Source organism: Oryx dammah, unplaced genomic scaffold, assembly GCF_014754425.2.
Source record: "Oryx dammah isolate SB20612 unplaced genomic scaffold, SCBI_Odam_1.1 HiC_scaffold_8, whole genome shotgun sequence".
NCBI lineage: Eukaryota > Metazoa > Chordata > Mammalia > Artiodactyla > Bovidae > Oryx > Oryx dammah.
Genome location: NW_024070192.1, coordinates 58,382,181 through 58,406,105, shown reverse-complemented (window position 1 = coordinate 58,406,105; position 23,925 = coordinate 58,382,181).

Below are 23,925 nucleotides of genomic sequence, written 5' to 3'. Positions count from 1 at the left end.
TTACTTCAATTCAGTTCAGTTGCTCAGTAGTGTCCAACTGTTTGTTACCCCATGGGCTGCAGCACGTCAGACTTCCCTCTCCAACATCAACTCATACAGCTTGCTCAGACTGATATCTATCAAGTTGGTGATGCCATCCAACCATCTCATCTTCTGTCGTCCCCTTCTCCTGCCTTCAATCTTTCCCAGCACCAGTATCAGTTCTTTGCATCAGGTGGCCAAAGTACTGGAAGCCATATAGAAACTATATTGGAAACAAAATAGAAACCATCTGATTTGAACTCTTGCAATAAATATTCAGGACTGATTGCCTTTAGGATTGACTGGTTTGATCTCCTTGCAGTCCAACGGACTCTCAAGAGTCTTCTCCAACACCATAGTTCAAAATCATTAATTGTTTGGTGCTCAGCTTTCTTTATGGTCCAACTCTCACATCCATCAGTGACTACTGGAAAAACCATAGCTTTAACTATACAGACCTTTGTAGGCAAACTGATGTCTCTGCTTTTTAATATGCCATCTAAGTTGGTCATAACTTTTCTTCCAAGGAACAAGCGTCTTAATTTAATGGCTGCAGTCACCGATGGCAGTAATTTTGGAGCCCAAGAAAAGAAAGTCTGTCACTGTTTCTATTGTTTCCCCATCTATGTGTCATGAAGTGATGGGACCAGATGCCATGAGTATTTATTTGACTGTGATATTCAATACGTTTTCACCCCAAAGTTCTTTATATGATTTCTTTATAGTTCTCTTCTGTTTAATATTGCAGAAGAAAAAGCTTAAAATGTCGTGTTTCCCAGTCTTCTTGTTGTTCAGTTCAGTTCAGTCACTCAGTCTTGTCAGACTCTTTGCGACCCTAGGAATCTCAGCACACCGGGCCTCGCTGTCCATCACCAACTCCCGGAGTTCACTCAGACTCATGTCCATCGAGTCAGTGATGCCATCCAGCCATCTCATCCTCTGTCAGCCCCTTCTCCTCCTGCCCCCAATCCCTCCCAGCATCAGAGTCTTTTACAGTGAGTCACCTCTTCACATGAGGTGGCCAAAGTACTGGAATTTCAGCTTTAGCATCATTCCTTCCAAAGAAATCCTAGGGTTGATCTCCTTCAGAATGGACTGGTTGGATCTCCTTGCAGTCCAAGGGACTCTCAAGAGCCTTCTCCAACACCACAGTTCAAAAGCATCAATTCTTTGGTGCTCAGCCTTCTTCACAGTCCAACTCTCACATCCATACATGACCACTGGAAAAACCATAGCCTTGACTAAACGGACTTTAGTCGGCAAAGTAATGTCTCTTCTTTTGAATATACTATCTAGGTTTGTCATAAATTTTCTTCCAAAGAGTAAGCGTCTTTTAATTTCATGGCTGCAGTCACCATCTGCAGTGATTTTGGAGCCCCCCAAAATAAAGTCTGACACTGTTTCCACTGTTTCCCCATCTATTTCCTATGAAGTGTTGAGACTGGATGCCATGATCGTTTTCTGAATGTTGAGCTTTAAGCCAACTTTTTCACTCTCCCTTTTCACTTTCATCAAGAGACTTTTTAGTTCTTCTTCACTTTCTGCCATAAGGGTGGTGTCATATGCATATCTGAGGTTATTGATATTTCTCCTCCTAATACTTTTCTTATGAAGAAAATATAATGTTTCTTTATTTTGAAGTCATAAACTAATTCTGCTTGTTAGTCAAATAGAGAATCAAACTAAAGGGTCAAACTTTTCAATCTAAAGCATTAAGAAACTTTCCAATTTAAAGAATCAAACTTTACAAATTTTTCTTAATTCTTTTTGAACATGTTTCTATTCTTTTCCAATGTTGTGCAATTTCATTGGATTGTCAGTCTGTATTTCAGATTGCCTGTTTTTTGGTGTATTTATTTATTTATTTATTTCTTGAGTTCTAGGAGAATTCCAGAAATATGACTTTTAAAAATCTTTCACCATTTTGCATTTAGTAAATTTGTATTATTATCTCCATGTTTTCTTATTTTTTTGTAATTATCAGTTTGTTTCTGATATATTAATTTTTTGATAAATGTGATATTAAAACAAAGAGCAAACACATATATATTATGTATAATTTTATTGTTCATTTGTATACATTCCTTAATTATTTTATTTTTGTAAACATGCATTGGTTGAACCAATTCTTCAATAGATTATGATATATTTTATTCCATAGGTAAAATAATTATTGAAATTCTAGAACTCCTGATGTACTACTCTAGTAACTTCTGTTTTTTACAACTGTTGACTCTTAAAGAGGCTAGCCTTCTGATTATTAAAGATTCCAATCAGAAGAGAACACTAATGGATTTTTGTTCTTTTTGACTACTACTTTGAAGAGCAGTTCCACAGCTGTGACATTCATATTTGTATTAAAATCATAATCTGAGAGAAAAACCTTACAGTGAATAGTTATGAGGAGAGGGTGAGGTCCCACTCTTTCTACTCATCTGGGCATTTATGTATGCACAGTTCAGGGTTTGTTTTTTGTTTGTTTGTTTGTTTGTTATCTATTAACTTTTTAAAATTAATTAATTTTTTATTGAAGGAAAATTTCTTTACAGAATATTGTTGCTTTCTGTCAAACCTCAATATGAATCAGCCATAGGTAGGTATACATATATCCCCTCCCTTTGGAACCTCGCTCCTATCTCCCTCCCATCCCACCTTCTAGGTTGATACAGAGACCCTGTTTGAGTTTCCTGAGGCATACAGCAAATTCCTGTTGGCCATCTATTTTACATATGATAGTTTAAGCTTCCATGTTACTCTTTCCATACATCTCACCCTCTATGTCTGTTTTTCCATTGCTGTCCTGTAAATAAATTCTTCAGTACCATTTTTCTAGATTCTATAAATGCATTAAAATACAATATTTATCTTTCTCTTTCTGACTGACTTCACTCTGTAAAATAGGTTCTAGATTCATCCACCTCATTAGAACCGACTCAGATATGTTCCTTTTTATAGTTAAGTGATATTCCATTGTGTATATGTAACACAACTTCTTTACCCATTCATCTGTCAATGGATGTCTATGTTGCTTCCATGTTCTAGCTATTGTAAATAGTGCTGGAATGAATGATGGGATACATGTGTCTTTTTCAATTTTGGTTTCCTCAGGGTATATGCCTAGGAGTGGGATTGCTGGGTCATGTAGTGGTTTTATTCTTAGTTTTTTTAAGGACTCTCCATACCATCTTCCATAGTGGCTATATCAATTTATGCTCCCACCAACAATGCAAGAGTGTTCCCTTTTCTCCACACCCTCTCCAGCATTTATCGTTTGTAGACATTTTGATGATGGCCATTCTGACAAGTGTGAGGTGGTATTTCATTCTAGTTTTGATTTGCATTTCTCTAATAATGAACAATATTGAGCATCTTTTCATGTGTTTGTATGTCTTCTTTGGAGAAATTTCTGTTTAGGTCTTTTCCCTACTTTTTGTTTGAGTTGTTAGGTTTTCTGGTAATGAGCTGTATGAACCGCTTGTACATTTTGGAACTTAATCCTTTGTCAGTCGTTTCATTTGCTATTATTTTCGCCCATTCTGAGGGTTGTCTTTTCACCTTGCTTATAGTTTCCTTTGCTGTGAAAAAGCTTTTAAGTTTAATCAGGTCTTACTTGTTTACTTTTGTTTTTATTTCCATTAATCTAAGATGTGGGTCATAGAGGATCTTCCTTTGATTTACGTCAAGTGTTCTGTCTATGTTTTCCTCTAAGAGTTTTATAGTTTCTGGTCTTACTTGTTGATCTTTAATCCATTTTGAGTTTATATTTGTGTATGGTATAAGGAAGTATTCTAATTTTGCTATTTTACATGTAGCTGTCCAGTTTTCCCAGCGCCATTTATTGAAGAGGCTGTCTTTGCCCATTGTATATTCTAGCCTCCTTTGTCAAAATAAGGTACCCATAGGTGCATAGGTTTATTTCTTGGCTTTCTATCTTGTTGCATTGGTCTATATTTCTGTTTTTGTGCTAGTACCATACAGTCTTCATGATTGTAGCTTTGTAGTATACTCTGAAATCAGGAAGGTTGATTCCTCCAGCTCCATTATTCTTTCTCAAGACTGCCTTGGCTTTTTGTGTTCCCATATGAACTGTGAAATTTTTGTTCTAGTTCTGTGAAAAATGCCATTGGTAATGTGATAGGGATCACACTGAATCTATAGATTGTGTTTAGTAGTACAGTCATTTTCACAATATTGATTCTTTTTGTTGCAATGGTGAAGGGAATTGATTCCTGAATTTCTCTTTCAGATTTTTCATTGTTAGTATATAAAAATGCAAGTGATTTCTCTGTATTGCTTTTGTAACCTGCAACTTTGCTAAATTCACTGATTAGCTCTAGTAATTTTCTGCTACTATCTTTAGAATTTTCTATGTACAGTATCATGTCATCTGTTTGCAGATGACATGATTATTCAAACAGTTGAATAATAGTGGTGAAAATGGACACCCTGGTCTTGTTCCTGATCTTAGGTGGAATGCTTTCAGTTTTTCACCATTGAGAATAGTGTTTGCATAGACTTATCATATATGGCTTTTGTTTGTTGAGGTAGATTCTTTCTATGCCCATTTTTTTGAAGAGTTTTAATCATTAATGAATGCTGGATTTTGTCAAAGCCTTTTTCTTTTTATCATATGGTGTTTATCTTTCAGTTTGTTAATATGGTGTAACACATTGATTGACTTGTGTATGTTGAAGAACCCTTGCATCCCTGAAATAAACCCAACTTGATCATGGTGTATGAGCTTTTTGATGTGTTGCAGAATTCTGTTTGCTAAAATTTTGTTGCATCATTTTGAACCTACGTTCATCAGTGATATTTGCCTATATCTTTCTTTTTTTGTGTTGTCTTAGTCTGGTTTTGGTATCAGGGTGATGTTGGCCTTGTAGAAAGAGTTTGGAAGTGTTTCTTCCTCTACAAATTTTTGAAAGAGTTTTAGAAGGATAAACATTAGCTGTTCATTAAATGTTTCATTGAATTCTCCTGTGAAACCACCTGGTTCTGGGCTTTTGTTTTTTGGGAGATTTTTGATCACAGCTTCAACTTCAGGGCTTGTGAATGGGTTGTTCATAATTTCTAGTTCTTCCTAGTTCAGTCTTGGAAGATTGAATTTTTCTAAAAATCTGTCCATTTCTTCCAGGTTGCCCTATAGTTTTTCATAATAGTCTCTTATGGTCCTTTGTATTTCTGCACTGTCTGTTGTAACCTCTCCTTTTTCATTTCTAATTTTGTTACTTTGATTCTTCTCTCTTTTTATGATGAGTAAGATTAAAATTTTGTCAATTTTGTTTATCTTCTCAAAGAACCAGCTTTTACTTTTATTAATCTTTATTATTGTTTCTGTCATTTCATTTTCTCTTATTTCTGCTTGGATCTTTATGATTTCTTTTCTTCTACTTTTTTTTTTCTTTTTCTTTTTTCCCAGTTGTTTAAGTTAGCTTGTCTATTCGATGCTCTTCTTGTTTCTTGAGGTAGAATTGTATTGCTATAAACTTCCCTCTTAGAACTGCTTTTGCTGCATCTCATAAGTTTTGAGTTGTCATATTTTCATTATCATTTGTTTCTAGGAATTTTTTTTAATTTCCCTTTTGATTTCTTCAGTAACCTGTTGGTTATTTATAAACGTGTTATTTAATCTCCATTTGTCTGAATTTCTTACATCTTTTTTTTCTTCTTGTAATTCGTATCTAGTCTTCATAGCATTATGGTTGAAGATTCTTAATATGATTTCAATTTACTTAAATTTACTGAGGTTTGGTTTGTGACCCAAGATGTGATATATTCTGGAGAATGTTCCATGTGCACTTGAGAAGAAGGTGTCTTCTGCATTTGGGTGGAATGTTCTGAAGATATAAATGAAATATACCTCATCTAATGTATCATTTAAGATGTGTTCCTTATTAATTTTCTGTTTTGCTGATCTGTCCCTTGGTGTGAGAGGGGTGCTAAAGTCTCCTACTCTTATTATGTATTGCCAATTTCTCCTTTTATATCTGTTAGTGTTTGTCTTATGTCCTGAGGTGCTTGTATGTTGGGTGCATAGATAAATTTAATTGTTACTTCTTCCTCTTGGATTGATCCCTTGATCAGTATGTAATGTCCTTATGTCTTGTAATCTTCTTTATTTTAAAGTATATTTTGTCTGATATGAGGATTGCTGCTCCAGCTTTCTTTTGTTTCCTATTTGCATGTAATATATTTTTTCATCTTCTCACTTTCAGTCTATATGTGTCTTGAGGTCTGATGTGGGTTTCCTATGTAAAGCGTATAGTGAAAGTGAAATCACGCAGTAGCGTCCAACCCCATGGACTGTAGCCTACCGGGCTCTTCCTTCCAAGCGATTCTCCAGGCAAAGGTACTGGAATGGGTTGTCATTCCCTTCTCCAACAAAACATATATATAGGTGTTTTTTTAATCCATTCAGCCAGTCTGTGACTTTTTGTTGGAGCATTTAGTTCATTTATATTTAAAGTAATTATTGATATATATGTTCTTATTGCCATTTTCTTAATTGTTTTGGATTGATTTTGTAGATTTTTTTTTTCTTTTCTTGTATTTCTTGACTATATAAGTCCCTTTAACATTCATTGTAAAGCTGGTTTGGTGGTACTGAATTATTTTAAATTTTGCTTTTAAATTTAGAAAAAAGCAAAATTCGCCTTTTTATTTCTCCATCAATTTTGAATGAGATCCTTGCTGGTTACTGTAATCTTCGTTTTAGATTTTTCCCTTTCAGTACTTTAAAAATATCCTGCCATTCCCTTCTGGCCTGCAGAGTTTCTGCTGAAAGATCTGCTGTTAAGCATATGTGATTTCCCTTGTATGTTACTTGTTGCTTCTCCCTTGCTGCTTTTAATATTTTTCCATTGTGTTTAGTCTTTGTTAGTTTGATTAGTATGTGTCTCAGTGTGTTTCTCCTTGGATTTATCCTGTATAGGACACTTTAGGCCTCTTGGACTTGATTATTTCCTTCTCCATGTTGGGAAAATTTTCAGCTACAATCTCTTCCAAAAAATTTCTCATGCCCTTTCTTTTTCTCTTCTTCTTCTAGGACCCCTATAATTCAAACGTAGGTGTATTTGACTTTGTCCCAGAGGTCTCTCAGACTACCCTCAGTTCTTTTCATTCTTTTAACTTTATTCTGCTCTTCAGAATTTATTTCCACCACTTTATCACTGATTCATTCTTCTGCTTCAGATATTCTGCTATTGATTCCTTCTAGAGTATTTTTAATTTCAGTAATTGTGTCATTTGTCTCTGTGTGCTTATTCTTTAATCCTTCTAGGTATCTGTTAATTGATTCTTGCATTTTCTCCATTTTGTTTTCAAGGGTTTTGATCATCTTTATTGTCATTATTCTGAATTTATTTTCTGGTAGTTTGCCTATTTCTTCTTCACTTATTTAGTCTTCTCTGTTTCTACTTTTTTCTTTCATTTGAGTAGTATTTCTCTGCCTTTTTTTTTTTTTTTTAACTTACTGTTTTTGAGGTCTCCTTTACCCAGGCTTCAAGGAAAGTTGAATTCTTTCCTTGAAGAAAGTTGACTTTCTTCCTTTTGATTTCTGCCCTCTTAAGTTAGGTCCAGTGGTTAGTGTAAGCTTCATATAGGGTGAGCTTTGGGCTGGTTTTTGTTTGTTTTTTGGTTGTTTTTCCTCTAATTGGCAAGGCTGATTGAGGTGGTAATCCTGTCTGCTGATGATTGTGTCTATATTTTTGTTTTGTTTGTTGTTTTGATGAGACTACCTGCACAGTGTGCTTCTGATGGTTGGGTGATACTGGGTCTTGTAATCAAGTGGTTTTGTTTGTGTGAGTTCTCACTGTTTGATACTCCCTAAGGTTAGTTCTCTGGTAGTTTAGGGTCTTGGAGCCAGTTCTACCACTACAAAGGCTCAGGGCTTGATCTGGTCAGGAACAAAAATTCCAAAAGTGGTTTGTTATGACATTAAGTAACACTAACATAAATATCCAAAAAGGAGAAACCAAAGATGAACCCCTGACAAATGGCAGTTGCAAAATCAAGCAAATAAAAATTGAAATAATGTAAAATGCACAAAGTAAAAACAGTCCAAAAAATGTAAAGTACAGTAGGTTGACCCAGCAAACAAAGGAAATAAAAAATTATATTTACCACTTAAGAACAAAACTAACTAAAGCACAAACTGGAAAATAAAAGTAAAGCAAGATGCCAAGTCAAGAATAAAGCAATGAAAATAAACCTAACAAATATTTTGAAAGGGAAGGAAATAAAGCAACAGTAGACATGCAAATTTAAATAGAGGTAGATGAAGAAGATTTATATACATTAAAGATTAACTGCAAGGGGAAAAGAACAATAGGAAAGGCAAACAAAGGAATAAATGTAGAAAAAGCATAATAGGTTTAAAAATTAAAAATAAAAGAGAGAAAAGAAAAAACAAACAAACAAAAAAGAACAAAAAGGAAAATTCCACAGAACTGCAAAAGCCCAATGTAGAGACACAGGTTTACAACAGCAATAAAAATGTGACTGAGGGGAAAAAAAAAAAAAAAAAAAAAACTCAAAAGCTTAACTTGATTTCATAGTGCCAGTAAAATTTGACAACTACAACAGAGGGGCTAAAAATGAAAAAAAAAAAAAAAATCCAAAAAATCTGCAGAACTAGTCAAAACATAAAATAGTAAACGTTTTCCTTGAGTCACTGCTGTCAGAGTTCCTTTCCCTCTCTGGCTGTTGCAGTCCACCTCACCTCCCTAGGATACCCTCCAACATTGTGCTGATCTCTGGACCTGCTGCGGGGGCAGCTCAGATTCTATTCTGGTCCTCCTCCTATGTGTTCTTGTCTCCAAGGTCCACAGCTATCAGAACTAGTGTGTTTTCTTTTATGGGAACTCTCACTGGCCTTTTATATATTCTATAGGAACAAAGTCTGCCTAGTTAATCATGTAGATTTAATCTTCAGCTTCTACAGCTGGTAGGAAGGTTTTGGGTCTTCTTCTTTAGCCACACTGCCCCTTGGTTTCAATTGCGGTTTTATTTCCACCTCTGCATGTGGGTCCTCCACTGGGGTTTGCTCCTGAGGCTGCCCTGGAGGACTTGGGTCTGCCCCTGTGAGGGCCAGGTGTGGAGGTGGTGCAGCTGCTTGGGTCGCAGGGGTTCTGGCAGCACCAGCTACTCAGGGGAGTTGACAGCTAGGGAAGTAGGAAATACAGTGCTCTAAAAGGGTATGGAGACCAGTATTGGCCAATACGCTCTAGTATTCTTGCCTAGAACCTCCCTCTCTGATAGAGAAGCCTGGCGGGCAACAGTCCAGAGGGTCGCGAAGAGTCAGACATGACCAAGTTACCCTATGTGCATAGACGAGAAACTTTTTTTGCCTGTGGCAGCTCTGCCTCAGTGAGAGTTAAGCGTGAAGAGGGTGCAGCTGCTTGGTTTGTGGGGATCCTGGAAGTGCCTAGTATGAAAGGACATGCACTGCCTCTGCTGCAGGAGTTATGACCCTATCAGAGTCTTTTTTTGAGCATCTTGTAGCTGGCAATCAGAAGCCCTCTGTGGCTAATCTTTCTCTATTGCTCTGCCCATTTAGGCACTTAGAGGGCGCCCTTGCTTGGGACCCTTCTCTGTTGTTCAGCACATCAGGCACATAGAGGGAGCCCCCTGGTTGGGGTCCTACTCTGTCATTTGGTGCATCAGTCACTTAAAGGAGCACCCTGGGTGGGATCCTACTCTGTAGTTCAGTGTGTCAGGCTTTTGATGGGCCAGTCTCTCTATTGTTCAACTGTGGGTGCTGGTGTGCAGGGAGAGAGAGAGGCTATAGTGATGGCTCCAACCCCTACTCATGACTCAGCAGTATTTCCTGGCTTCCATGGCTGCCTGGCTTTCCTCCACAGGCATTTCCCAACACAATCTCCTCCCTTACATCCCCTTAATCTGTCTCTCCACAGTCAACAGCAGCCCTGGCCCTGGGATTGTTCCACAATCCCTAAACTCCAGTTCCCAGCTGCTCTGCCTTGCAGGAAACCAGCTTCCTGTCTGGACTGTATGGCTGCAGCAAGGACTGTCTGTTTCTCTTTACAATTAGGCTTCCACAGATCAGCTGCTTCACTCTCAGCCTTAAATGTTTCTCCTCTGACTCAAACAATTGCCCCAATGTGGGGATTGGACCCCTGCTTCAGTTCCCCCACCCATCGAGGGCAGGTCCAGTCCTACTAACACTCCTCTAGTTTCTTTATCCTACTGCTTTTTACGTGGTTGTGTGTGTTCTTTTCCACATGTCAAGCACTCCTGTCCACTCTCAGCTGGTGTTCCACATACATTTCTGTGTGTGAAGGTGTATTTCTGATGTATCTGTGGAGAGAGTTGTACTCCACGTTCACCTACTCCTCCACCATTTTGTTTCACCCCTGCGCAGTTCAACTTTTTGATGCTGATCTATTGTTATTATATCTCACAAACTTTTCTCAACATACTAACAAGTAGATGATACCCTCTTTCATTTTCATTTTTACCAAAAAGAAATCAAGTCCACATTTATATTTTATTGATCATAATCATGAGAATGGTGGAGCAGCCCTAAGAAGCCTGAGTATACTTTGCTCATCTTACTAAGAAGTCTGTTCTGTCCCTGTACCGTTCCATGTAAGACTGTATTAGAGTAATATACAGCTTGTGAAGACTTATTAATCTGTTAAAGACATGGTTTCTGTATAAACAAAGCCTGAGAAAAGTATACAGGGTACACTCTCATACTCTCAAAGCCACAGGGCATACTTCTAATGCTTCAAGGATTGAAAAAATATAAGTAGCAAATAATATAGCAAAAAAAGTATTTTGAGTTGCTAGAATACCATCACTTTGACTCTATGACCAAACATGTGTCTTACAACAAATTGATTTCTGGTCAATATATCAGTTTCTAACTGAGGATGATAAGAGGATGTTAACTGAAACAAATATGTTGCTAAACCAAATTTCAAAAATAGTCTTTTATATTGATAAAATAATCTCACAGAAGTATAAATAACTACTTGGATATATGAAATAAAATACAACCATTGAACAATTGCTTTTTCTCTAAATGTACCCAAAATGAAAACAAAAACCTGTGAATATAAATAAAAACTTTTAAATAATATATTTCTTCAATAGAAGGAGTATGAAATCCTAAATATTCATTTTTGGCAACAACAGCTGTGTATGAATTATTTGCTTCTCTTTCTGTATTCATCTTATTTTGTTTTAAGAAATGCACATATATTTCTATAACATTGTGTTATCTTCAAAATATAACCTTTTAAATTTACTTTTTTTTTTAACTTAATATATGGTCTATTCTGGAGAATGTTCAGTGTGCATTTGAAAAAATTTTGTATTCTGTTATTGATTTTTGCAGCGTCCATTCCTTCTGGAAATCACACTATTCTGTGTTGATATGATTCATGATGTCTCACAGGTATCTTAGCTCTGTTTTTTCTTTATTCTTTGATCATCTCCTCCTAAGACCAGACAACTTCAAGTGACCTGTCTTCAAGTTTGTTGATATTTTCTTCTGTCTGCTCAAATCTGTTGTTGAAATTGTTTACTCAGTTATTGTACTTTTGGCTCCAGAATTTCTGTTTACTTTTTGTAATTTCTGTCTGTTGATATTTTCTGTTTATATATTGCTCTATATCTTCTTTACCTATATACATGGTTTTCTTTAGCCCTTTGAGTGTATTTAAGATTACTGATTTTAAGTCTTTGTCTTATAGGTCCAATATCTGTGTTTCCTCAGGGACAGTTTCTGCTCATTTCTCCTCTGAATAAGCCATGCTTGTGTGTGTACTTGATAAGTTGTCTCAGTTGTATCTGACTCATTTTGAGCCTATGAACTGTAGCACACCAAGCTCCTCTGTCTATGGGATTCACCAGGCAAGAATACTGCAGTGGGTTTCCATGGCCTCCCTCTAGGGGATCTTCCCAACCCAGGAATTGAACCTGCATCTCTCATGTCTACTGCAATGACAGGCAGGTACTTTACCAGTAGAACCACCTGGGAAGCCCTGAATAGGCTATACTTTGTTGTTTATTTTCATTTCATAGCTTTTGTTGCAACTTGGGCAGTTTGGAAGATATGTGATTACTCTGGAAGTCATATTTTTTTCCTTCCTTGTGGTGTATTTTTACTGACTTCTACATGTTGTTTGGTTAGTTTTCTAAACTATTTCCATAAACTTTGTATTCTTTGTTGCACATGGTCTCTGAATTCACTGTTGCTTTAGCTTATGGTCAACTAGAGTTTTTACAGAGATTTCCTTGAGCAAATAGATCCAAAAAATAGAAGTAAAGAAAATAAAGGAGAAAAAAAAAAAAAAAACTCTCCTAATTTTAGCAGAATTGCCCTGTGTTGAGGCATTACTTTAATACTTAGCCAAGCACTTTAATCTGCCTATGTCTTTACCTCCTGCTGCTCTGAGCCTAGTGATTAATTATGTTAGGATGATTCATGTCTTTTCTGAGTGTATGTCCTACTCTGGCCTTGAATGAGGCTTTCTAAATTTCCTGGTATAAGCAAATGCTTTTAATTCTCTAATTTCCCAAAGATACTCATCAGCTTTTCCTTCCAGTCCTCTATATGTGTATCGTTTGCCTCAACTGTAACCTTCTGCATGGCTATAGCAGTGGATTATTCATTGGTTTTACAATGTTTCCAAGTACTGTAGTTGTTTTTCTGTGCTGAGAGAATTCAGAGTTAGGCAAAATAAGCAGATACCTGTGCTATTCCTTCAGGTAGATCTGGATAGGATATGATAGAGAACCACAGCACTTGTAGAATAATGCTTATTTTGCTTCCTCAGTAACCTAGGGTCAGAATCCCACACTCAGAATGCAGGCTGTTGCTGAGCCAAGGATGTGGGTGTGGCATGGAACAGTAAAACTGTCACAAAGATTTCTCTATCATTTTTAAGTTGTATTTGTAATTATTCAACAAATTCATTGGTTGCTTTAACCTTGAATATTTTCTGTACAGTTTTTGGTGTTTCTGGGGTAGTAAAAGCCCTTGGAATTGATTACTCTGACATTTTTTGCTGATGTCATTCCTTACGGAGTATTTTTGTAGATAGATTATTATTGGAACACAGCTTACTTTTTTTTTTTTCTTTCATGTACTCTGTAGCTGTTTTTGAAATATGGAGGCAGAGTTAAGTATCTTCAACAAATGCTTTCTGAATTGCAAAGCTTACAATATTAACCATATTAAGAGCTTAATTGGCCCTTAAAAGAAAATGTTAGGCCATCCCTGTCCTAGGTTAAAGGAGTCCAGAGTACATAACTTTCATCACAGAAATGAGAGTTTTGTCTAATAAAAAAGCTACAAATTTGTAGGAACTGATAATAAAAAGAATTCAACCAGAAGAATGCTGATTTGTTTAATGTTGTATGCAATATTTTTGACCTGGCAAATAGGATTACAGTAGATTAGCTTAATGCTTTCATACTGTGTAGTGAAGAATGCTATGGTTGTCCAGGTTTGCTAAGGTTGACTTGTGTAAGCTTGTGTGTGAGCTTGTGTAAGACTCTGTGAATCTTGCTGTATTTTAAACAGAACAGTCTCACTTTAAAAGCATTCATTTGTAGAAAAAAAAAATGCTTTCAAAAAATTAAGAAAATCACTTCTTTGGTTAATTTTACCATTAATCCATAAATGTATATCTAATTCCAAAATTGTAGCAGTTAATTCATAATTAGCATATCCTGGTTTTACATTAATACTCTTCTGTGACACTACTAAATAATCTTCAAAGTAGATAGAAATCAATATATTGATCTCATTGAAAAGAGTGTTTTGATCAAATGATTAAATTGCTGCTTATTTATACAATGATTTTTAAGTCTTCATAAGGTAAATAGAGGTTCTCTTCAATAATTATAAGCTCAATTATTACAATTCTATAATTAGATACAAGAGAAATATCATAGATTCTTTTAAAAAGAATCTTTTAGTTTATAATTGGTTATAATCCAGGAGAAAAATAAAGCACAAAACAAAGAGACACAGAGGAAGAGAAGGAGGGAAGGAGAGAGAGAGAACAAGAGCTATAATGAAAGAAAGTGTAAACTCCTTCAAGTCAAGGGTACTGAAGGAGATGATTTTAGGAGAAAATGTTTGAACTTCCAATTTTATAGGCATTACTTCAACCTTTGAGCTTGGACCTTTAATTTCTATTTTTACAAATATTAGAAAAGAATATACAAGTGGTCACATTTAGGGGGAAATACACACATATATGTGTCTGCCCCCTAAAGAATTTTGGATCTGAATCAAGTAATTATGAATTTTAATTACTTAGAATCATCCATTATCAAAATGATCCTAAGGTCTTGTCTGTCTTGTTTGGGTGAAGACTCTTAATTTTAACAAAATTTTGTTTCTGTTCCCAAGCTTTGGTGTTGTTCAACTATCAAAACATTTCAAACCTGAATGTCTGAAAAGACTGCTTTGTGAACTTAATGCTACATTGGTTTTTAGTTAAAAGTCCTGAGAGTTTTCTCAAATTGTAGCCCTACTGTCTTCTTATCCTTCAAAAATAAGCTTACTATCTGGTGAATATAACATGAACTTAAGCTAAGTAAACAGAAATCTAGCTCTCTAACACTATCAAAGCACTGGAGTGAGTTAAGCTCATGTAAAAGTGACTTAGAAGGACAATATGATCCCTAGCTCTTTTATCTTTGACAAATGAGTGGAGTAATGTTCATCACACCTTTTTTCAACCTTATCACTCTTGCTACATATCCTAGACTACATGAGATGTTTGAAAGTTACTAAATTTAAGAACTACATTAGGTCCCCAACATACAAACCTTCAACTAGTGAACTTTCAAAGGTGTAAACATGTGTTCCCATGTCCAGTTATATGAATTAGTTTTGGTTGTCTGGTGTACATTGTCACATACCAACATTCTCTGCAAGTGGTTGCATTTTTGTATGTTTTAATGTACAGTACTGTTGCTATGCAACATGAGGAGCTTACTAATTAAGACCTGATGGAATTGGAGGTCCAGAGAAAGGATGAAGAAAGACAAGAGGAGAAACTAGCTGAAGAGCTGAAGAGATTCTCAATGCCGAAAATGTCAAGGAGATTTTCTTTATTTGAGTAGGCATGGTTAATTTCTAAGACACAGGAAGTGATTGTAAAATGATACACAAAGTTTATAGCAGCCTTTTAGAATACAATTCAGTGCTACTGTGTCGTCTATGATCAGAAAAAATGAGCTGCTACCCAGAAATCACTGGATCGTTTTTTAAAGATGTAGGTAGAATTCAATTCAACAAGGAAAAAGAACATGTGCCATTACTATCAGAGATGAGAAAAATCCCCTATTGCTGACAGTCCTTCAGCTCTACTATCTCCCACCTCCTCTCCCTCCTCTGTAGAGTAATTCTTCTTGCCTGTTCACTAAGACAGTCCCTGTATGTCAGTCACTGTACTCTACTACTGTACTTTTCAAGGTACTATACCCTAAAATTAAAAATGTTTTCTATAAGTTTGGTTTGCTTTTTATGTATTATTTGTGTGAAAAGTATTATAAACTTCTTATAGTACAGTACTATATAGTCAATTGTGTTAACAGGATATCTAGGTTACCTATGTTGGACTTGCAAGCAAATTTAATTTAGGAACATGTTCTCAGAATGGAACACACTTGTATGTAATAGACTCACTATAAAAGTGATCTTGACATTCTCTAGAGTCTCATTTCCAAGAGTACTCATTTGTCTTTCCTATTAATTATTATACACTAACTGAGGGATCAACAGGCTACCTCTGCAAATAGACATCAATTATTTTTGCCTTGTGGGCCATGTTTTTCTGGAGTCCTCTTGTTTTTTCTATACTCCAATGGATGTTGGCAATTTGACCTCTGGTTCCTCTGCCTTTTCTAAATCTAGCTTGACCATTTGGAAATTCAGTTTGCATACTGTTGAAGCCTGACTTGGAGAATTTTGAGCATTAATTTGCTAGTGTCTGAGATGAGTACAAATGTACAATAGGTTGAACAGTCTTTGGCATAGCCTCTCTTTGGGACTGCAATGAAAACTGACCTTTTCCTGCCCTGTGGCCACTGATGAGTTTTTCAAACTTGCTGGCATATTGAGTGCAGCACTTTAATGGCATCATCTTTTAGGCTTTCAAATAGCTCAACTGGAATTCCATCACCTCCACTAGTTTTGTTCATTGTGATGCTTCCAAATGCCCACTTGACTTTGGACTCTGGGATTTCTGGCACTGGATTAGTGATTATACCATCGTGGTTACCTGGGTCATTAATATCTTTTTTGTATAGTTCTTCTGTGTATTATTGCAACCTTTTCTTAATATCTTCTCCTTCTGTTAGTTCCATACTGTATCCGTCTTTATTGTGCCCACCTTTGCATGAAACATTCCTTTGGTATCTCTAATTTTCTTGAAGAGATCTCTAGTCTTTTCCACTCTATTGTTTCCCTCTATTTCTTTGCATTGATCACTGAAGAAGGATTTCTTATCTCTACTTCTGCTTTATTAACTATGCTAAAGCCTTTGACTGTGTGGATCACAACAAATTGTGGAAAATGTCTCAAGAGATGTGAATACCAGACCACTTTAACTGCCTCCTGAGAAATCTGTATGCAAGTACACAAGCAACAGTTAGAACCAGATATGGAACAACAGCCTGGTTCCATATTGGGATAGGAGTATGTCAAGGCTGTATATTGTCACCTGGCTTATTTAACTTGTATGAAAAGTACATCACGAGGAATGTCGAGCTGAATGAGGCACAAGCTGGAATTAAGATTCCCGGGAGAAGTATCAATAACCTCAGAAATGCAGATGAAACTACCCTTATGGTAGAAATTGAAGAGGAACTGAAGAGCCTCTTGAGGAGAGTGAAAGAGAAGAGTGGAAAAGCTGGCTTAAAACTCAATATTCAATAAATGAAGATCATGGCATCTAGTCCCATCATTTCATGGCAAATACAGGGGGAAACAGTGGAAATGGGGACCAAGTTTATTTTTGTGGGCTCCAAAATCACTGTAGATGGTGACTGCAGCCATGAAATTAAAAGATGCTTGCTCTTTAGAAGAAAAGCTATGACAAATCTAGACAGCATAATAAAAACAGAGACATTAATTTGCCAAAAAGGTCCTTCTAGTCAAATCCTTTGTTTCTCCAGTAGTCATGTATGGATGTGGGAGAGTGGACTATAAAGAAAGCTGAGTCCTGAAGAATCAATGCTTTTGAATTGTGATGTTGGGGAAGACTCTTGAGAGTCCCTTGGACTGCAAGGAGATCAAACCAGTCCATTCTAATGGAAATCAGTCCTGAATATTCATTGGAAGGAGTGATGCTGAAGCTGAAGCTCTAATACTTTGGCCACCTGATGTGAAGAACTGACTCATTTGAAAAGACCCTGATGCTGGGAAAGATTGAGGGCAGGAAGAGAAGGGGATGACAGAGGATGAGACAGTTGGATGGCATCATCAACTCGATGGATGTAAGTTTGAGGAGGGTCTGGGAGTTGTTGATGGACAGGGAGGCCTGTTGTGCTGCAGTCCGTGGGATCACAAAGAGTCAGACACGACTGAGGTACAGAAATGAACTTAACAACCTACCATTGTAGCACAAAATTAGCCAGAGGCAATACATAAACAAATCAATGTGCATGTTTTTCAATAAAATTTTATTTATGAATAATAAAATTTGTATTTTATGTGATTTTCACATGCCATGTAACATCATTTTTTTTCCAACCATTTAAAAATGTAAACACTATTTTTAGCTTCTGGGCCATAAATAGAGATGGTGAACTGGATTTTTTCCATAATCAATAGTTTGGACACTTATTTCCTATGTGTGTTAAAGTTTTATGTACCTTGATGATAATCTCTTTACTAAGGAACAAAATGTGGATACCTACAATAGAGTTATTCTGACTGTGGGAATAAAAAAAAAAATCAGAGCTGGTCAGATAGATTCACCCTCTGCCCAACATACCCCTATTAACAAATTCAACAACATTTTAATTTATCTGTGTTTTCCTCTTAGAGTTGCTGAGAGACAATCAGAAATTGAAATGTTACATGTAAATACTGCTAAGAATCTATCTGTTCTTTGCGAAAAATCTGGAATGAAAACAATCCTATACTTTAATTTGATCACAAATTGCAGTGATATAAGAATGACTGTCACATGGGGAAAGTGTACTGATATTGGGCTAAGACAACCCACCACATTGGTTTCAAATTAGGAGTGATTTTGTCAATGCATATAAATATACACAGTTCATTGCCTAGCATGTGTCATATTTACACTGAACAACAACAAAGGACATTAAATAATTTCTTGGTATCACAGAATAATTAAGTGCTGGTCACATCATCATTTATTATTTGGCAGGCTTTGTGTTAGGAGCAAGGAATGATGTATGCCTTTAAGGTGTTTATTTTTCAATTAAAGACTGGTTTAAAAGAAAGAAAAGAATCTTCTCTCCCCAAATAAATAAATCAAAGAAAGAAATGTATTTATAAATATGATGAAGGAATTGAATAATAGACTAAAAAAAAAATAGAACTTCCTTTAGATAGCATAGTTAGGTGAAGCACTTCTGAGGAAATGACAATCAAGGAAAATCTTGAAACTGTACTCAACTAGAGAGGCTTTTTGCACTAATGATAATGACAGCTGTTATGGCTTGCAATGTGACAATCTATGTTAACCACATGGATTATTCCTTTTAATTCTAATAAAAGTCTTATGACAAAAGAATGTATTAGAGGCCAGGAACATTAAAAGATCAAATCATCAACATCCATTGAATCACAGAAAAAGCAAGGGGATTTAAGAAAAATTTCTACTTCTCCACTGATTATGCTAAAGCCTTTGAGTTTATGGATCATGACAAACTGTAGAAAATTGCTAAAGAGGTGGGAATACCAAACCACCTTACCTGCCTCCTCCAAAACCTGTATGCAGGTGAGGAAGCAACATTTACAACTCGACATGGAACAAGCAACTGGTTAAAAATTTGGAAAGGAATACATCAAGGCTGTATATTGCCACCCTGTTTATTTAACTTACATGCAGAGTACATCATGTGAAATGCCAGGCAGAACGAAGCACAACCTGGAATCAACATTGCTGAGAGAAATATCTATAACCTCATAGGTGCAGATGACACCACACTAATGGCAGAAAGTGAAGAGAAACTAAAGAGCCTCTTGATGAAGGTGAAAGAGGAGAGAAAATGCTGGTTTAAAACTCAACATTCAAAAAACCAAGATCTTGGCGATTGGTCCCAACACTTCATGGCAAATAGATGGGGAAACAATGAAAACAGTGAGAGACTTTATTTTCTTGAGCTCCAAAATCACTGTGGACAGTGACTGCAGCCATGAAATTAAAAGATGCTTGCTCCTTGGAGGAAAACCTATGCTGAAAGTAGATACCAAGTTAAAAAGCAGAGACCTCTTTGCCAACAAAGGTTTGTATCGTCAAAGCTATGGTTTTTCCAGTAGTCATGCATGGATGAGTGCTGGACCATAAAGAAAGCTGAGCACTGAAGAACTGATGCTTTTGAACTGTGGTGTTGGAGAAGACTCTTGAGAGTCCCTTGGAGTGAAAGGAAACCCCACCAATCCATCCTAAAGGAAATCAACCCTGAGAAGAGGAAACTTTATGACTTATGCCCAACTAGAAATAACTTCATGCTAATTCTGCTTCTGTAACTCAGTTTGCTCCTTGCAAATTTATGTAAGTTACATAGTTTCCAGATAATGGAAACTTACAAAATTCTAGGAGCTGAAACTTACCTCACTGATGCTTGTCCTACTTTTTCACTTACCCAGCCCATGTAATCCTGCTTGACCATGCTTGTTTGTATAAAGGTCAGGCATCCCCTCTGCTGTGTCCCAACCCTGCTCCAACTGGAGCAAAAACCCTTAGCTTAAAATGGCCTATTAACAGTCAGCACTGCCCGCTATAGTCTGCTGTCATGTACTGCCTATAAAAACTTTGTAACCCCTTTGTTCAGGGCTCAGAGCTGGAAGTGTTAACTTCTCCCAGCCCATCTGCAATAAACCTGAGTTCTCCAACTCTCCACCACTCTCTGAGTGTGCTGCTTGGTTTCCCAATGGTCCAACTTCTGCAACACCTGAATATTCATTGGAAAGGCTGGTGTTAAAGCTGAAGCTTTGGACACCAGATGGAAAGAGCTTACTCATTGGATAAAAGCCTGATCCTGGAAAAGACTGAGAGCAAGAGGAGAAGGGGGTGAGAGAGGATGAGACGGTTGAATGGCATCATTGACTCCAGGAACATGAGTTTGAGCAAACTCTGGGAGATGGGGAAGGACAGGGAAGTCTGGCGTGCTGCAGTTCATAGTGTTGCAAACAGTTGTGTGACTGAACAAAAACAAAGGACATTAAATAATTTCTTGGTATCACAGAATAGCTGCTGCTGCTGCTGCTGCTAAGTCGCTTCAGTCATGTCCAACTCTGTGCGACCCCATAGACGGCACTTCACCAGGCTCCCCCGTCCCTGGGATTCCCCAGGCAAGAACACCAGAGTGGCTTGCCATCTCCCTCTCCAATGCATGAAAGTGAAAAGTCAAAGTGAAGTTGCTCAGTCATGTCTGACCCTCAGCGACCGCATGGACTGCAGCCCACTAGGCTCCTCCATCCATAGGATTCCCCAGGGAAGCGTACTCAAGTGGGGTGCCATTGCCTTCTCCAACAGAATAGTTGAGTGCTGGCCAAATCATCATTTAAACACAGATGACTTGATTCCAAGTGATGATAGCCTGTGGTGGTATGCACCAGATTTGTGGTTTCCAAAGGAGAAGATTTAACTCTGGGATCAAAGAGAGTCTCAGTCACTCAGACCTTTGAGTAGATTTTTATTTAAAGTGAAAGTGACAGAAAGTTTATGACATAGACATCAGAATGGGGTAGGAGAGTACCCACACTCAGTAGTTTAAGCAGGGTCTTATATATTTCCAACTGGCTGCTAAAAATAGTTTAAAAAAAAAATGTCAAGGCTGTACAAGGCTGTAAAAGTTTTCTCAAGCCCTTTCCCAAGGCATGCATCCTGAGATAACTTTGGTACAAGAACAGCCAGGGACAATGGGTTCCAAGCAATTTCTCTGGGTGAGATATACTGTTGCTGTGTAATCAGGGTACAAGTTTTGAAAAACAGGCTCCAAGGCAAATGTTACAATTATAATTACTAAAATAGAGTCTAAGAAAAGCATTTCTTTGAGTAAGACATTGTGCTTGTGTAGTCCTTAGTTCCAGACCTAAAGAAACGCCAGTTCTTGGGCATGATACACTGATGTGCAAGGCTTAAGGAAAGCGAGAATGTTCACCTCCTCCTTGAAGGGCCCTGGACTCCCTGCCAAGTTAGCTCTCTCATTCAAGGTGCTCACACTAGCCTTATTCCAATAGGACAGGAATTTGTCGTAGACCATAGTGTGTGTGCTACGTGCTTAGTCACTCGGTTGTATCTGATTCTTTGTGACTCCACAGACTCTAGTCCACCAGGCTCCTCTGTCCATGGCCTTTCCCAAGCAAGAATACTGGCGTGGGTTGCCCTCTCCATTTCCATATTGTCCTTTATATAGCAATAACTTTTGGATGAACTCTGTAACATCATCTGTTACATGGTTGCCATTCCTGTGAATGGTATCTATTCTAAACAGCACATTCCTACAATAAATATGTTATTCATTCATTGAAGTTAGTCTTAGACACAAGTAAAACAGCATATGAATGCTACAATCATGGTATGTTTCTTTTAAAATTTAAATTTTGGAGGGTAGTCATATATGCCTTATTTCCAACATTATATGAGGAGTCAACCTAATATCCAATATATTTTTTCCAAATTTTATTCAAATCCTGCTACTCTTTTCAAGTAGAATTCTAAAACTATTGTTCTCATTTATTTTCTATGCATATTATTCTATTTATTGTTCAGAAGGTTCTTAATATAGTTGCCAATACTGTATATAGTCACTGTCCTCAAAGTTACTACATATGCATCTTAATGCTACCTCAAATATTGAATTGCTTTTATTTATTTTGTTTATATATTTCATTGATTCTCCCTGCAGTGGCAAAATTTGGGATTCTGGTTAATTCTCCCTAGGTTACAATTTGAAGTTGTAGTTTTATCTATTTTGTTACTCCTTGCTTTGAATACACATTGATTTTAAGTGAGTTCACAACCTCTTACATTTATTTTCTAGTTTATTATGCTTGATGCTTAGTATAACAATATTGATTTCCTAACCAAACATTTTAACTTCACTATGTGAATATATTGAGCAAAAGGCTTGGGAGCATGTTTCTGTTCTTTCCTTCAAATTGTAAGCAATGGAAAATCAGTACAAACACTAGGTTCCCATTAGTAATTTATTTGAGATTCACCTGATACTCCGTTGAAACAAACAACAGCACTGCGTATCTGGCAACACCTCAAGTTGGACAAAAGGCTGAACAGCAGGAGAATAGCCTATAATTCTGCAGCATGCTAGGTTATAGTACAGTCTCTTTCAAAGGCAAAACTCCAACTCTTGGTGCCTTGAAAGTCAGAATGCATACCACACATAAGAATTTACTATAACCTGTTTCCTGCTTAAACATTTCCCATGAGGCTTACACAGAAGAATTTCAGAACTTAAAACATTACACTAGAACAGAAGCTGGCTAGAAGTAGCTTTGCAGAGTTCCTTCCCTGGAGGAAAAGAAGAGTGGATTGAAGGTGGATTTTTTTATTATTATTATTTTTAAATTATTACTATTTCTGTTCAATTGTTGAAAGAATGTCTCAAATTACTTATACATTGCTCTTAAAATGTGGTACTTTTAGCTGTTTTCTGGTCTGCTTGCAGAACTTGTATTAATGATCTTATGTAGAAGGAGTTCTAATATTTTAAATATTAAAGATACACATTTTACAAATGGCACAGATAACTTCCAAGTGTTTTAAAAATCTAATTTTGTCCCAAACCATAGTAATGTATATAAAATAGGTGACATATATATAGAAAGTCAGTGATCTGTGCATATATGCAACCTGAGTTGTGTCTCCCCAAAATTCATGCATTGAAGTCCTAACCCCCAATATCTCAGAATGTAACTATTTTGAGAGATAGGGCCTTTATAGAGTTAACTGAGCTAAAATGAGGCCTTTATAGTGGGACCTAATCCAGTCTCACCAGGATCCTTAGAAGTAAATGAAATGAGGACACAGAGAGGCACCAGGAAGGACTGTGTGAGGACAGAGCAAGAAAGTAGCTCTCTGCAAGCCAAGGAGAGAGCCCTAAGCTGAAATCAAATCTGCTGACACATTGTTGATCTTGGATTTCAATCCTCCAAAACTATGAGAAAATAAATTTCTGTTGTTTAAGCTACACAGTGGTATTTTATTATGGCACCCTGAACATATTAATAATATATACTGTCTTCTAAAACACATTTTTGCATGAGGTATGATAAAGGAGATCAATAGTCCTTGGCCCTGAGACTTGGGGAAAGATGAGAAGTGGAATAAGCCAAGAATTCAGCTAGTAGTTTCTGAGCTAGTCTGCAGTTGGCAGTAAAATCAGTCCAGGTGCATATAACTAGTGAGTCTCCAAAACACCTCCATCATCTAGGCCAGAGTGGAACTGCCCTGTCTCCTTTATATTCCAAACTTTAATTATTTGAATGACTTCTATTTTAGCAGATCATAATTGTATAACAGATATTTAAGGGAAGCATCCCCAAAGGAAGTTCCATATGCAAGCCAAAAGTATTAGCATTCCTCACTGTTTTCTTTAGGAAGACAACATTGGACCGTTTTTTGACATACTGCTGTTGCATTTTGCTCATTTTCACTGAGTAATTAAGACTGCAGCAACAAGAAGATT